Source organism: Pleurodeles waltl, chromosome 1_1 (assembly GCF_031143425.1).
Source record: "Pleurodeles waltl isolate 20211129_DDA chromosome 1_1, aPleWal1.hap1.20221129, whole genome shotgun sequence".
Lineage (NCBI taxonomy): Eukaryota > Metazoa > Chordata > Amphibia > Caudata > Salamandridae > Pleurodeles > Pleurodeles waltl.
The window spans coordinates 936,896,508-936,909,248 of NC_090436.1; the positions used below are offsets into that span (position 1 = coordinate 936,896,508).

The 12,741-nt window shown below is 41.6% G+C and overlaps 1 protein-coding gene across 2 annotated transcripts in view; it reads right to left on the bottom strand.

Moving 5' to 3' along the window:
- PRSS12 (serine protease 12) overlaps nucleotides 1–12,741 on the bottom strand; it is a 562,235-nt gene that overhangs the window by 467,844 nt on the left and 81,650 nt on the right. The gene's annotated exons all lie outside the window — the stretch shown is intronic.

Consider the following 12,741-nt stretch of genomic DNA (forward strand, 5'->3'; position numbering starts at 1 on the left):
GTATTTATTGGGGGGGGGGGGTGTAACACCCTAAAACACCCCTCCTGAAGCTAAGCCCCTGACAGGAAGCCAGAAGCTTTTTGCTCCTCCCTGCACCTCCCTGTAGCTTGAAATAAAAGTGTTGGATCTCTTTGGACTGACTGTAACAAGTGAAGGAAAAATCATAAAAAAGGAGTCTGGGTGATGAAACAAAAACAGCTAGAGGAGGAATGGCTACACCTATACACCCTGTTGGCACCCAGCAAGTCCAGGGAATTATGAGGTTATGTTAACAGGCTGGCAAGCAAATCTAAGGGCAAGAAGAACACTGTCTCTACAGACAAGTGGTGTGCTCATGTATCGAATCTATACATAGATCCTGCTAAAACAAAGGATACCCCTAAGAGCTTACTTGTTAATGCACTAGAAGGCTTGCATTCTGAAGAACATCCAGAAAGACAGACCCCTGGCTGATCGGGCATTTGTGGCGACCCACATGCAGAGACTGTTTAATAAATGCATCCTGTTATCTACTATCCTAGAATCAAGGAAAGGCTCCATCCTTTATCCAATCCATTAAAAAGAAGAAAATATTGCACCCGAAAAATATAGGTTAATTGTCCAACTAGATGTAGATGGCAAGGCTTTCACGAGTACTATTGCATGAGCTGGAGGCCTGGATTAACAAGAACATTATTCTGCATTACCACAGAGGATTCAGGCCGAACTCCTCCAGTATGGATAATGTGATCGCCCTCTTTTACCTGAGAAAACAAAGCCATTGAAACAACTGCGCCCACACTATTCCCGCGGCATACTACATATATACAATTCAAAGAAAGCCCTACGGGCAAATGCAGCACAAACCAAAATCCTGGTCTTTGGCCAAAAAGCCCACAAATGACAGTTGGAATGGCAATTGGCCCCCCCTAAGAATAAGCACTACCTACAAATACAACTACCTTGGCCTGTCAGACTCCGGCAAATCCTTTCTGCACGCCAAAGCATTGGTAGAAAAAACAGCTGAAACAATGTATTCACTATGTAAATTATATCACAATTTAGAAAGTCAGTCGGCAGAGGGGATCTTAAAAGTGATTTGGGTGAAACTCTTACCTACCATAAGCTATGGCCATCTTGTTTTCCCCGGCATGCTCACTGAGACACTAGAACACTGCCACACAGCCACATATAGGAAAGTATTTAATATCCCCAAAGCTACTCAGCATACGTTAATCGGCCTAGAGTTTGGCCTAGCGAAAATGTACATTTAATGTAAAAAGGACATAATTAAATATCATCATCAAGTGGCCAGGGTGGATCAGAACTCAAAGAGAGTCGCCTTGTGCATGATGTTTCAGCACAAAAAGAGCAGCTGGTTAAGGTACCTTGGCTGCAATAGAGACACACCGAACCTGCCCCATGGGGGCGTAACCAATCCTTTTAAAGAAATAGTGGCCCTAAAGAGGACCCTTAATGACATCAGAATCATCACCGGAGCAGTGGGCTAGATTTATCACATGAAGCAGTCTCAAGCCAGCCATACCTCAAAGCTGCCTGGGAAGACAAGCCCTAAGGAGCATTCTGCTGACAAGGCTTCTAACACTGCCCATAACTGAATATAGGTCCCTCTGGAAGAACATATCCCCAGGTAAATGGAAGTGCAGACTGTGCTGATACTCCTCGAAATCAGCAGTGCACATCATATGTTGCTGCCCAGCACTGCTCATTCAGAGCTGTGTTTATCTAAGAACAATTTTCCTGCAAAATGGCCTAAGATAATGCAAATGCCATGAGGCTATGACATACACCTTTACATCAGATGTCCAAACAGAGTTAGCTCGGATCTGCAAGTTTTTCACCACCACTGGACAGCTTTTGTGAGAGGCTTGCCCACCTCCGGGGACAGCCCCCTGACAGCCTCAAGTGCAAACTTAATAAAGACATGGCCCTACTTACTAATAATAGACCGCATGGCCAGCTAATAATTGGCATTGTCTTTCCACATCGTGCAAACAAGCTCTTGAATGTCAGGCATGTTTATAAATCGCCCTTGTATTAGCATGATGCACATTAGTGAATGGTCCTATAACTTTAGAGACTTTGCGCCTTGCACTCTGAAACACATGCTTGCTCACACTGATACCCAAGCTTGTTTACAATTGTTCCTGCTTGGACATGTGTCACTTTAGTTAGGCCACACCCTGTTCACTGATTCTGCTTGTCCCTCATGCCTCTAGCCCTTGTCGGGTTTTGCTGAGCCCTGCCATGAGCTTGTGGATAAGCCATGGTAACACAGCACAGTGCACTGTGTTTTATCTCTTAGATCCTGTATTTTACAACTCAGATTAAGGTCCTAATGCACTTGATTATGTCCTTTTTTTAAAAGAGATCACGCATTTTTAATTTTAGACAAGTGTATTTTAATGATGATGGTGCTTCGATATCACCTATTTGTATAAGAGATTAAAGGTTCTCAATTTTAGATGTCTGTATTTTATCGTGAATTTGTTTTGAAGGAATTTTAAAGATTTTAAGTAATCATACAATAAAGCATTACTTACTTAACAAGTGTAGGTCTACAACAATCAATCCAATTAAATTCACTACATTGTGAAAGCAATTAATTTTTGGAGGGAAGTAATCCCATACTTCCCTTTTTTGCTCTTATGCACCCCACACCACCACCTCTTTCTCCATCATTTCCATATTTTGGAGCTTGCTATCTCCTGTTAGCTGAATGACTGTCCTGCCAATGACCGGAGGCTTTCTTCAGATGTTTAAGGGATATATTGTAGCCTAAAGTCAGTTAGAGCTTTTCATAAACCATTTGCAGTGTGGAGATCCAGGACTTTCTCATCTATTCCAAGGCAATATTTGCGATCACTAATTTTTTTTAATCGGCAATAGTTCTTAGAGTGGGATCTGCTAGCTGTTGAGGAATTGAGTTACTTCTCGGTGGGCTTCCATTGGCAATCTACCCAGATAGTGAGATCGCCAGTGATTAGAACACGCACGTGATTTAGTGCAATAAATAATTTTAAAGTCATACAGTGATTGGTGAGACTGATAGAATTGCCAAATGGTATGTATCTCAATGAATATTGACAAGCATGATTAAAAAGTGAGAGTTAAAGAAATGATTTTTGTGCCTGGAAGGAATGGACTGCAACACGCATCAAGGAAAAAAAAATGAAATTAATTACTACAGGAGACAGAAAAGTTTCTGCGAAGCACATGATCACTGGTTTTGTGAGAAGCTGAGTCAAAGTTTCGGGATGAAGTGTTTTATAGGGACATGTACATGAACTGAAATATTTGCAACTCTAGAATCCATTATGGTAGTCACTATGTTCAACATATACAGTTGTAGAGTCCAAATCCTTAATACACATGTACTGTCAGAATGCAGCAATTGGGATAATAATGGTCACATGTAACAGAATGCATTAACAATAACACCTGACATGCAATAAAACACAAAGGTTAAGGCACACATGACTTGGAAATTGGCCACTGGCATGCAATTTGGCTTGCATTTGCCTTCCATGTGGAGAGAGCACCATGCAGTGGGCCTTCCACATTGGATTTGTGGTGCTGTCATGCAGGGACACGCCAGGCAGACATTGCAAAGCATGACTGTATTATGGTCTAGGATAGCAGGGTTCACCACAACCCCCTGTCAATTGACAGCAGAAGAAGAGAAGGGTGAAGGAATCCTTCTGCTCAGATCATGGTTTGTCCAGCTCAATATACATCTTTTTTAATCTGGTGCCACTCACTGGGCTGCACACGGCAGAGTGCTTCAGCTGGGACACTGACCTTCGGGGCACTGGCTTTCATCTTGCAGTTACAACAGCAGAGTTAGCATCTGTGATTGTTTTTTTTCTGACGAGTGGTGGGAGAGGATGATGAGAGTCAGAAATAATTCCTGGCAGCTACAAAGTTCAATGCGAAAGACGTTCTCATTGCCTCCCAGTGCCTGGAGACAGGTGTCTCTTCAATAGCTCGCTTTGCAGATCACCAGTGGTATTACCTAAGCCTTGGGGTTAACAGAAGGAATTACACCTTCCCTAGAAGGCAGCTCAATCAGTTAACAGAACATGACATCCTAACACTGCTTCTCACCTGACAAGAATCATGTTTACAGTGCTTTGAGGAATCAAGGCTGCAGCAAGCTGAAAAACAGTTATTGTAATGGGCACCATGTGAAAGACAGGTTTACTTTGTAAAGATCAGAATCATATTAGTAGTCAGATCAAAGAGAATGCAAGAAGCAGTATACATCTAGAGACCACTTAAAGTCAGCAACGTGCTGTAAATAATGGCCCAGTGAATCCCCTTGGTCTTATGTTTTTTTTGCAGCTTTGTATGGCGTTAACGTGGACCAAAGCCATTTGAGCTCTTTACATGGGCACCAAATTACATTACACAAGGTTGGATCTTTAATTTTGATCGGTTAAGGAGATTAAGGGCCTGATTTAGATTAGTGGTTGGGTCACTCTGTCACAACGGTGACGGATATCGCGTTCGCTGAAAACTGAATCCCATTATTTCCTGTGGGATTTAGATTTAGGCGGATGAGATATATGTCACCGTTGTGATGGAGTAACCCATCCGCTAATATCTAAGTCAGGCCCTAAGTGATTTGCTTGGGTTGTTGAGCCACGTACTTGGCAGGGGTGTGAGGCTCTCAAGTTTTGTTACGCCACTGTTCATGACGTGTCTCGCCAAGATTGCTGACAAGGGGTTTACCCGACAACCATCCAGCATTCAGCAGTCACAGCCTCTACAGTCTGTCTCCACCTTCAGAGCCCGAGTAATGTAATCCAGAAGCGACCCTGGAGTTTCCTCAAAGAGGAATGTTGTTGGAGGTGCGGAGGTGGTGTGTGGAAGCTTGCAGACGGTATCATATTCTTGGCTCTTGCTACTGACACCCGCCTCTCACATTTCTGTGTTGTGAAAAAAAGAGAAATCACCTCATAAACGTTTTTCTTCCCGACGTTTAGCTGCTCTTTTGCTATCCCTCGCTTCCTGTCTGCGTTTCGCTCTGGGTCACTTCTGCTATGCGCTCTGGGTCATAAAACTTTCAAGGCCAAACAACTGAGGAGTCAATTAACCTTCTGCTCTGTGAGTGTTTGCGATGCATGCCATTTCGTCTTATTTCCTCTCAGATGACTCATTCCTATCAAACGTCACAGAAGGGATGTCCATCCGGGCACTCGAGCAGTGGCAGGCACCTCAGTGACGACATCTGCTAGCACAGAGAGAGGCAGAGGCGTGGAATGTTCTCTGAGGGGACACGTGTGACCTCTGTCTCTTCCCTCTGCTGGCACCGGACACACAGCTCAAGGTGTAGCGTACATGGAGCAAAGCATCGCTTCCACACAAATAGCGACTGAGGTCTATATGCTTTTAGAGAATACAGGAATGTTCTCGAACCACTTGTGGCCTGGAAAGCCTAGCGTCGCAGTGGAGCAGAAAAGTTCAAGCCGAGGTCTAAGTAGTTGCCACCTTCGAGAAGATCTCACTTCTGCAGTGCCGGCAGACGATGGGCAGACTTGTGGAAAGTTACCCCAGAACACTGCGTTCTTCTCATCGTCAGAATGAAGGTGTTAGGCATTTACTCAGAGAAATGCAAAACCTAGACTTTACATATCTACCGAAAACATCCTTTGAAGCCTTGTTTGTGTTATCTAACCAACCCCCAAAACCAGACACAAGTGAGGACAAATAGACTGAAATAGGGAATCTAAGAGATGATTTCCTGACTATAGGACCAGTTTCCACCACTGGTGTAGCCTTGTTTAAAATGGATTCGATTCTAAGCTATGTGCAGCCCCAAAGTCCAAACCAACATCAGAAGTCTAATTCACTATTTTAAACCACTGGACCTAAAAAACAGATTTATACTCCACAACAAATCACATTTATCAAATCTGAAGGTCTCCAAAGTGTCTAGGGCAGATACCCTACTGTAACAGCAGAAAGGAATCAACCAGGCAGACAACCACATAACACCCCTTTACATTAGCTACCCAAAGTCACCTAAATACGACACAAGACGGCTCCAGCCCATGGTGCCCGGCATCCATACAAAAACTAGACTCAGTAGACAGGTACTAAGGGAGCTGTAAAACTATTTATTTAAAATGGAAACCAGCACCTTAGCACCACTGATAGGTGTCCAAAATAAAACACTACCTAAAACCAGTAGGTCACAAAGCTACTAAAGGTCTTGGAAAAGACAGAATGTTAGAAGATGCACAGCAAAATATCCTTTTGAAGCCTAGCAAACAAGGTCCCTCACAAAACACAATGATGTATATCTGGAAGCGCACAAGGTCTAACATTTAACATTCTTTCTTTTTTTAAATATTTTATATATTGTAATGCTAATTCACATGTTGTCTTCTTAGTATTTTCAGCTCCCCTCAATGTTCCCTTTCTAGGAAATAAGATCACTATCAGCAATAGGACCAACTGAACCCAAAATAACAGCCAGAATTCAACCCAAACCAATGAGAATGAGCATGGTGGCTGGTGAGAGTATTGGAGATGGTAGGTGGGTTCTGATGGTGGTCAGTGCTTGCTAAGGGCTATTTAGGTGGGGTAATGGATATTTGGGTGTTGCATCCAAAATAAGGAAAATAGAAAACGGCATAGTGCTGAGGTAGGATTTATGTAAATGACTATAGTAGACATTAAACGAAAACAACCAGGAGTATTAAAGGGATATTAAACATAGCTGATATCAGGTGACCATCGGCATCAAGATAACTTGATGGAACCACTTGCAGCATATGCATGTGGGTAGTGCTTGTGTGCAAAAATTACTTCTAGCTTAAGGACAAGGCAATTTGTTAATTGGTGACAGCACTGTGCAATACTTGCTGATGGCTCTTAACTAATCTAACTAGCAATTTCTTCGAATCTTAAAAGGTTATGTAGGGAACCTCATATAGTGCAGCATCCTCTTATGGACAGCACTGACCCAGTACAAAGAAAAGAAATAACTTATAATGGGCCATCTCTGAACTAAAAGAATCATAGCAATACAAGAATCCTAATGTTCGAACATATGTTCGACAGCAGCATAATTTTATTGCTCTAATAGATGCTTGGTCTGAGCTATCATCACACGGAAAAGCGAGGAACCCCCTGAAACTTTAATTCTATTCAAATCATGCGAAGATACATTTTTCTAAAACTACCCCTTTAACAAGAGCTCCATTATAGAAAAAAAATCAATATTTGTCCATCTTACGAAGGACGGGATAATGTTGGGGAACATGGTAGAGAATCAAGTGCATGCAAATTAAATGGCAAATGGATCCCCATCTAGAGACAGAAACAACTTAAAATAGGGATACATGTTTGTGAATATAATATCTGTTAAACTATAAACGAAGGGGAAATGTCTTCGGTTTCTTTCTTAATTTTCTGATTTGTGTTTTCTTTTTATTCTTCATTTTTGCTCCCTCTGTGTTCATCCTTGGAAAAAATAAAGGAACTCCCTCCCCCGTGTTCATCATTTTAACCACTCTCACTTCTGAATGCCACAGTACAACATACACTAACATGGCAGCTAACTGGCCCATCATACTTCTCTTGTTAGTTGGTGCTCAGAATCATAAGGGTCATACCGACACGATAATTTTACTAGATGTTTCTCAAGCATATAACATTGGCAGTCACTCCTCAAAGTGCGGGAAATGCCTTTCAAAGGGCCAGGTGCTAATTTCAGTTTTCTATAAATTCACATTTCCCACAGTCTTTCATAAGACCTACTGAAAACATATACTTAAGACCAGTGCTTGATTTGAACTGGTGTTTGCTGGTGAGCACCAACACTTACTTTTCGAGACCAGCATTTATTTTTCTTGAAACAGACATTTACTGAGTACAAAAGAGAGAAAAAAAGATCTGAAAGACGGAGGAAGAAAAAGATGGCAAAACTAAAAGCAGGAACTTGCCAGTGCGAGAAGAAAGGGACAAGGTCTGTCAAGTAGTGGATTAAAAACATAGCAACTCAACAAGATGATGGGTGCAGTGCTGAAACCTTTTAAACACTCACCCCCAGTCACAGATCTGGGTTAAATCCATCTTTCTTTTGCTCACCATGGACTTGTGGAGCAGGGTCAAGACTGATTTGCATATGGCTGGGTCCAAACTGGAGTGGCATGGTGGGCAAAAAAACAATGGGTTAAACCCAGATCTTTGTGTCATTACCCAAAAACATCACAGACTGTTTGTCACGGTTTGGTCCAATTGTGCAGGCGCTCTTTGTTTCACGCATAAAGCAACACTGCCATTTCCCCAATCACCGAGAAGGAGTCTCTTCTGAATATATTGATGATGTTAGAACACTAAAGAATAGCAGAAGCAAATACACTCTGCCATACTAAATGACAAATATATGACAGTACAGGACAAACCCATGGCACTGCAAACACTAACAACATGAAATGGTCCATAATTAATCCTTACGTTAATCAGATATCGTTGATGCACGCAAGTAAGGGCACAAGTAGTGAAAATAGATGGCCAGATTTTGTTTCAATGAAGTGCACTGTAAGCTGGGGTTAGATGCGGCAGTGGTCCAAGGTCTTCACAGAATTCTGTAGAGTGATGAGAGGGCAGTCAAGACGAATGGTAGAGGGGGAAAAAGCAGTGGAATTTCAGCAGAGTATGGGCACATCAAAGGCCTTTCATAGTATACAGTATGACTGAAGGAAGGATCTGTGGCAGGTCAGTATTCTTACAGAGGTCAAGGCATGAAACTGGCACTCCTATAAGCGCAAGATCACAAGCTGTGTCAACCTAAGAATGAGCTATTTAGTTTGGCTAACGAAATATACATTTTGGCCTCCACATGCACTAAATTTGCCCAGGTACCTTTACAAAGAAAAGGCAAATGTTCATTAGCGGTTGGTACTGCTGGGCTTAATGCCGGACATGAAAAACTGCAAGATGAAATGCAAGTTTGCACCACTGGGGGCAGTCTTAGCTAAGCGTAGGATAGCAGTACACTGGCTGAGCCCACAAGCACCTTGTCTCAATGCATAGTTGAAAGGACTTATGGCATGAGCGGAAGCAGCAAGGCGGCTGATAGATCCAGTAAAGCGAGACAAAAGGCTTACTTGGAGCTTAGCAGATTGGAGAGCCATGTTGAGGTAACTGTCTTACTGCCCCAGAGACTAGACCCACATGAACATTGTATTGTTGTCAAAAGTAAGGGAATGCTGCACTGTAAGAAGTGCAAGGTGCATGTGGCTGATATGTGACTGAAAATGACTGATTTGTAATAAAAGAATAGTATTGTAAATGAGGTGAGGGTATCACTATAACGTGTTAAAAGAACATAAAAAGTGTGGGTAGCGGTGGACGAAATGGGCGGGGCACCTCTGGTACCAGGTCGGGGAGATACCCTGGGATGTGCTAAAGATGCATTATGAGCTCAATTTCATGGTGTTTAAGGGACACATCTGGGATGCAACCTGTGTTTCAAACCAAATGGGGCACAATTACAGCAAGATATAGTTTTCCTCACTACATGCACTGTGTGGAAGGCACAGTTGTGATATGTGTCATGTTAAAAAAAAAAAACATTTACAAAATATATATGTTATCGTTGGCACAAAGTCATGATTTTGTGGGCAGTTCTACCACAGAAACGTCCTCTGTTCAATCACTGATCATTCTAACCCTTCTTCTCATAAAACAAATCTAGTTAGAACATTCAAAGCAAAAAAGGGTCTTTGTTTCTTACTTTGAAACGAAAACTGAAAAAATAGGGCAGATCTAACTTCATTGGATTCCAACAAAAACGAGGGATGGCTCTTAGCACATTCACATGTCGTCATAGGGGCAAACGATTGAAGGGAGGTCATTGAGGAAACATGATGCGTGTTAGAAGAATAAACAGAAAAAATATGTGTGAGTGATTTAAAGTTTGAATTACTCTCACCCACCTGGATTAGCCTTTCCCCAATTGCTGTCCATAAATGTTTTGTTCAACACAGATAGGGACCAACCATAGGTAGTCTTTCCCCCACCCCAAGAATGACAGTTCAGCCTGATCTTTTAGGCCTCATCTCTTCTATACTGTAATGTAATTAGCCTCAAACATGTGTCAGGTTTGTTTGGTTTCATACAAAGGAGCAGTTGTGAGAGGTATGAAACTTCGGGGTACTTAACCCACACCTGGGCATACTTGTAGTTACACACTAAGAAAAACGACAATGTTACAAAGATGTTTGAGACAGATTATCCATTTTAGGATGGGGCCAAAACCTAATTACCTATGGTTGTTCTGTGTTTTTAGTGGCATAGTAAGCAAAAACTGAAAGACCAGAATTAAGCCAAGAGTAATTACCAGGGATGGGAGTAATTCAAGCATTCTATTCACCATGTATAGGTCTAGCTGCAGACAACCTTATCTTCTGCCAGAATCCATGTCACTAACACTAAAAACTTCACTGAGAGGGCTTTGGACCAGCAACCCTCAGCCATTTGTTTGTTTGTGGCACTCCCTTCAGCCATTGTTTGAAGAGTGAGGGTGTGATTCACATTTTGTATCAGGTCAGAGGTGTACTTCAGTGTCATCTTTAGCTATTGCATATTAGATGTGTTACTCTAGTTGCCAGGGAAGTGCTTTATATTGCAGTCGACAAGCAGTAAAGTGAAACATCCACGATGTGCAATGGAGGCATACGTGTGCTTCTAAAAGTTTTTCCACACACAGGTTGATACTTTTCCTAAACATATTTCTTCACTGCTGCTGATCTTGCATCAATGGTGATTTTGCACTTAAAATTGATTTTATACCGAAGGTAGTTTGTGCTCATAAATGTATTCCATATTCATGGTGATTTTGTTCCAAGGATAATTTGGCATTTCAATGTGTTATCCACCCAGATGTGAATAAATCCTGGCGCACACCTTTTACCCCAAATGTGACAACTCACTATCACACTATCACTCAGAATGGAGTTATTTTTCACCTAAATGTGATACCAGACAACTGCTGACTTTACACTATCAGTGAGTTTGCACCGAACTGTGTTTGTGCAACTAAATATGTTTGCTCCAAACTATATCTCTGCATATTAAAGTGTTTACAGTTGATGCTGCTGCAAGGGTGACTCTGCAATTAAATGTTTTACCAAAAATAATTATTTACTCCTGTGATATTGCACCAAATGAGTTTTTTACACCTATACATGATTTTGTACCTAAACTATATCTAAATGTATTTTGGCATATTTGTGTTGTGTTATCTTGTTCTGGGCAGCAAACATTAAACAAAGCAGCTTCATAACAGATTAGGCTCCAGAAGTCACAAAATAAATCCTCAGGGGCAGAGCTCCCTCCTTGGCCTATTTGAAACTATTCTAAAAAAACACAAATCGCCATGACTGCCAACCCAGAATCATTAATCAGTAATAAATATCATTATTTGAGTTTACTGCACTCACAGAAACCTGGTTTTGCTAACCCCCAATACATCTATCTTTCCTTGAGGCACAGTTGGGCTGGGACAGAAAATAGGCCTGGCACAAAATTAAAATTGGCCCACAACTGGGAGTCAAGTAGGTAAAAAAAATGCATTACGTTTGCAAATAAGGGTAGTTTTAAACTTGTTGTTTTTCAAGGTATGGGAGACTACAAACATTTGTGTTAGCTGCAAACAATGGTTGTGCTAATATCAGAGAAATCAACAGTACAAAAATCAACCTACCAGACTATAAAACAGGCCCACAAACAGCCAAGGAACCAGCCGTTCTTTGGGCACTGCCAGGTTTCCCTATAGGTCAGCAAGACCATACCTCACGGAGCGCCATGCACTTCGAAGCAACAAAGTTTCGAGGGCGGTTTACTATCGATAAGGAGTTCCTTCAATGCAAACTGATTAACTACATGAACAACTCTACCTAGTACTGCCTTAATTTGTAGATTAGAAAGAAGACACCTAAACCCATAGAAACTGAACATTTTATAGCACCCACCTTGATGCGAAAAGAGTTTAATTGGTGATATTCCCGAATAGAGCACTGTTCAACTCAACTAATCTTGCAATTATATTTCCTGAGCGATTTCAACCTTCACTCATAGAAAGACAGAGACTAAAACACAGCACTTCTCAAATCCTGCTTATCAGACAACATCCTGCAAAATTACACCTCTACACATAATAAGGGTTCTACTTCAGATCTGATTTTCATGAATAAACACCTCTTACATATCTCAACCTTTTGCGTATTAGATTGGCCAGGCCACTTCTTAATAACTTTCAAAATCCTGACCTGATCTCACCATCCCCATACCAATCCAAAGATGGAAATGGTAAGGTCAAGAGATCTGAAACACACTAACAACAAACATTGGCATATACAGATCGGTCTGGATTTAATGTGCTACCGCAAACATGTGCATGCACCACTGTTCCCAGTTTATTCCTTTTGCGTCTGAGTAACCTTTTTCTTCCTGTGCTTACCATTTGTGTCGTTTTTCCCAACTTTTTTAGTGCTGCTGTTTTGTTCCCCATGCTTGCAGAACTGGTGCCATGCAAGACGGATTACTTGAGGAATAAAAAGTAAAGCACATCCACACACGAGGTACAGAAAGGCTAGTTGCAAAACAGTTAAGGCACAAATTGTTATGCATTAAACCCAGCCCTCCTGCCTTTGCCACTGCTTGTTAGTTTTTCTCTACATGCATAAGAGACAGCATCAGCAGTGGATGGTGCAGACCAAGAAA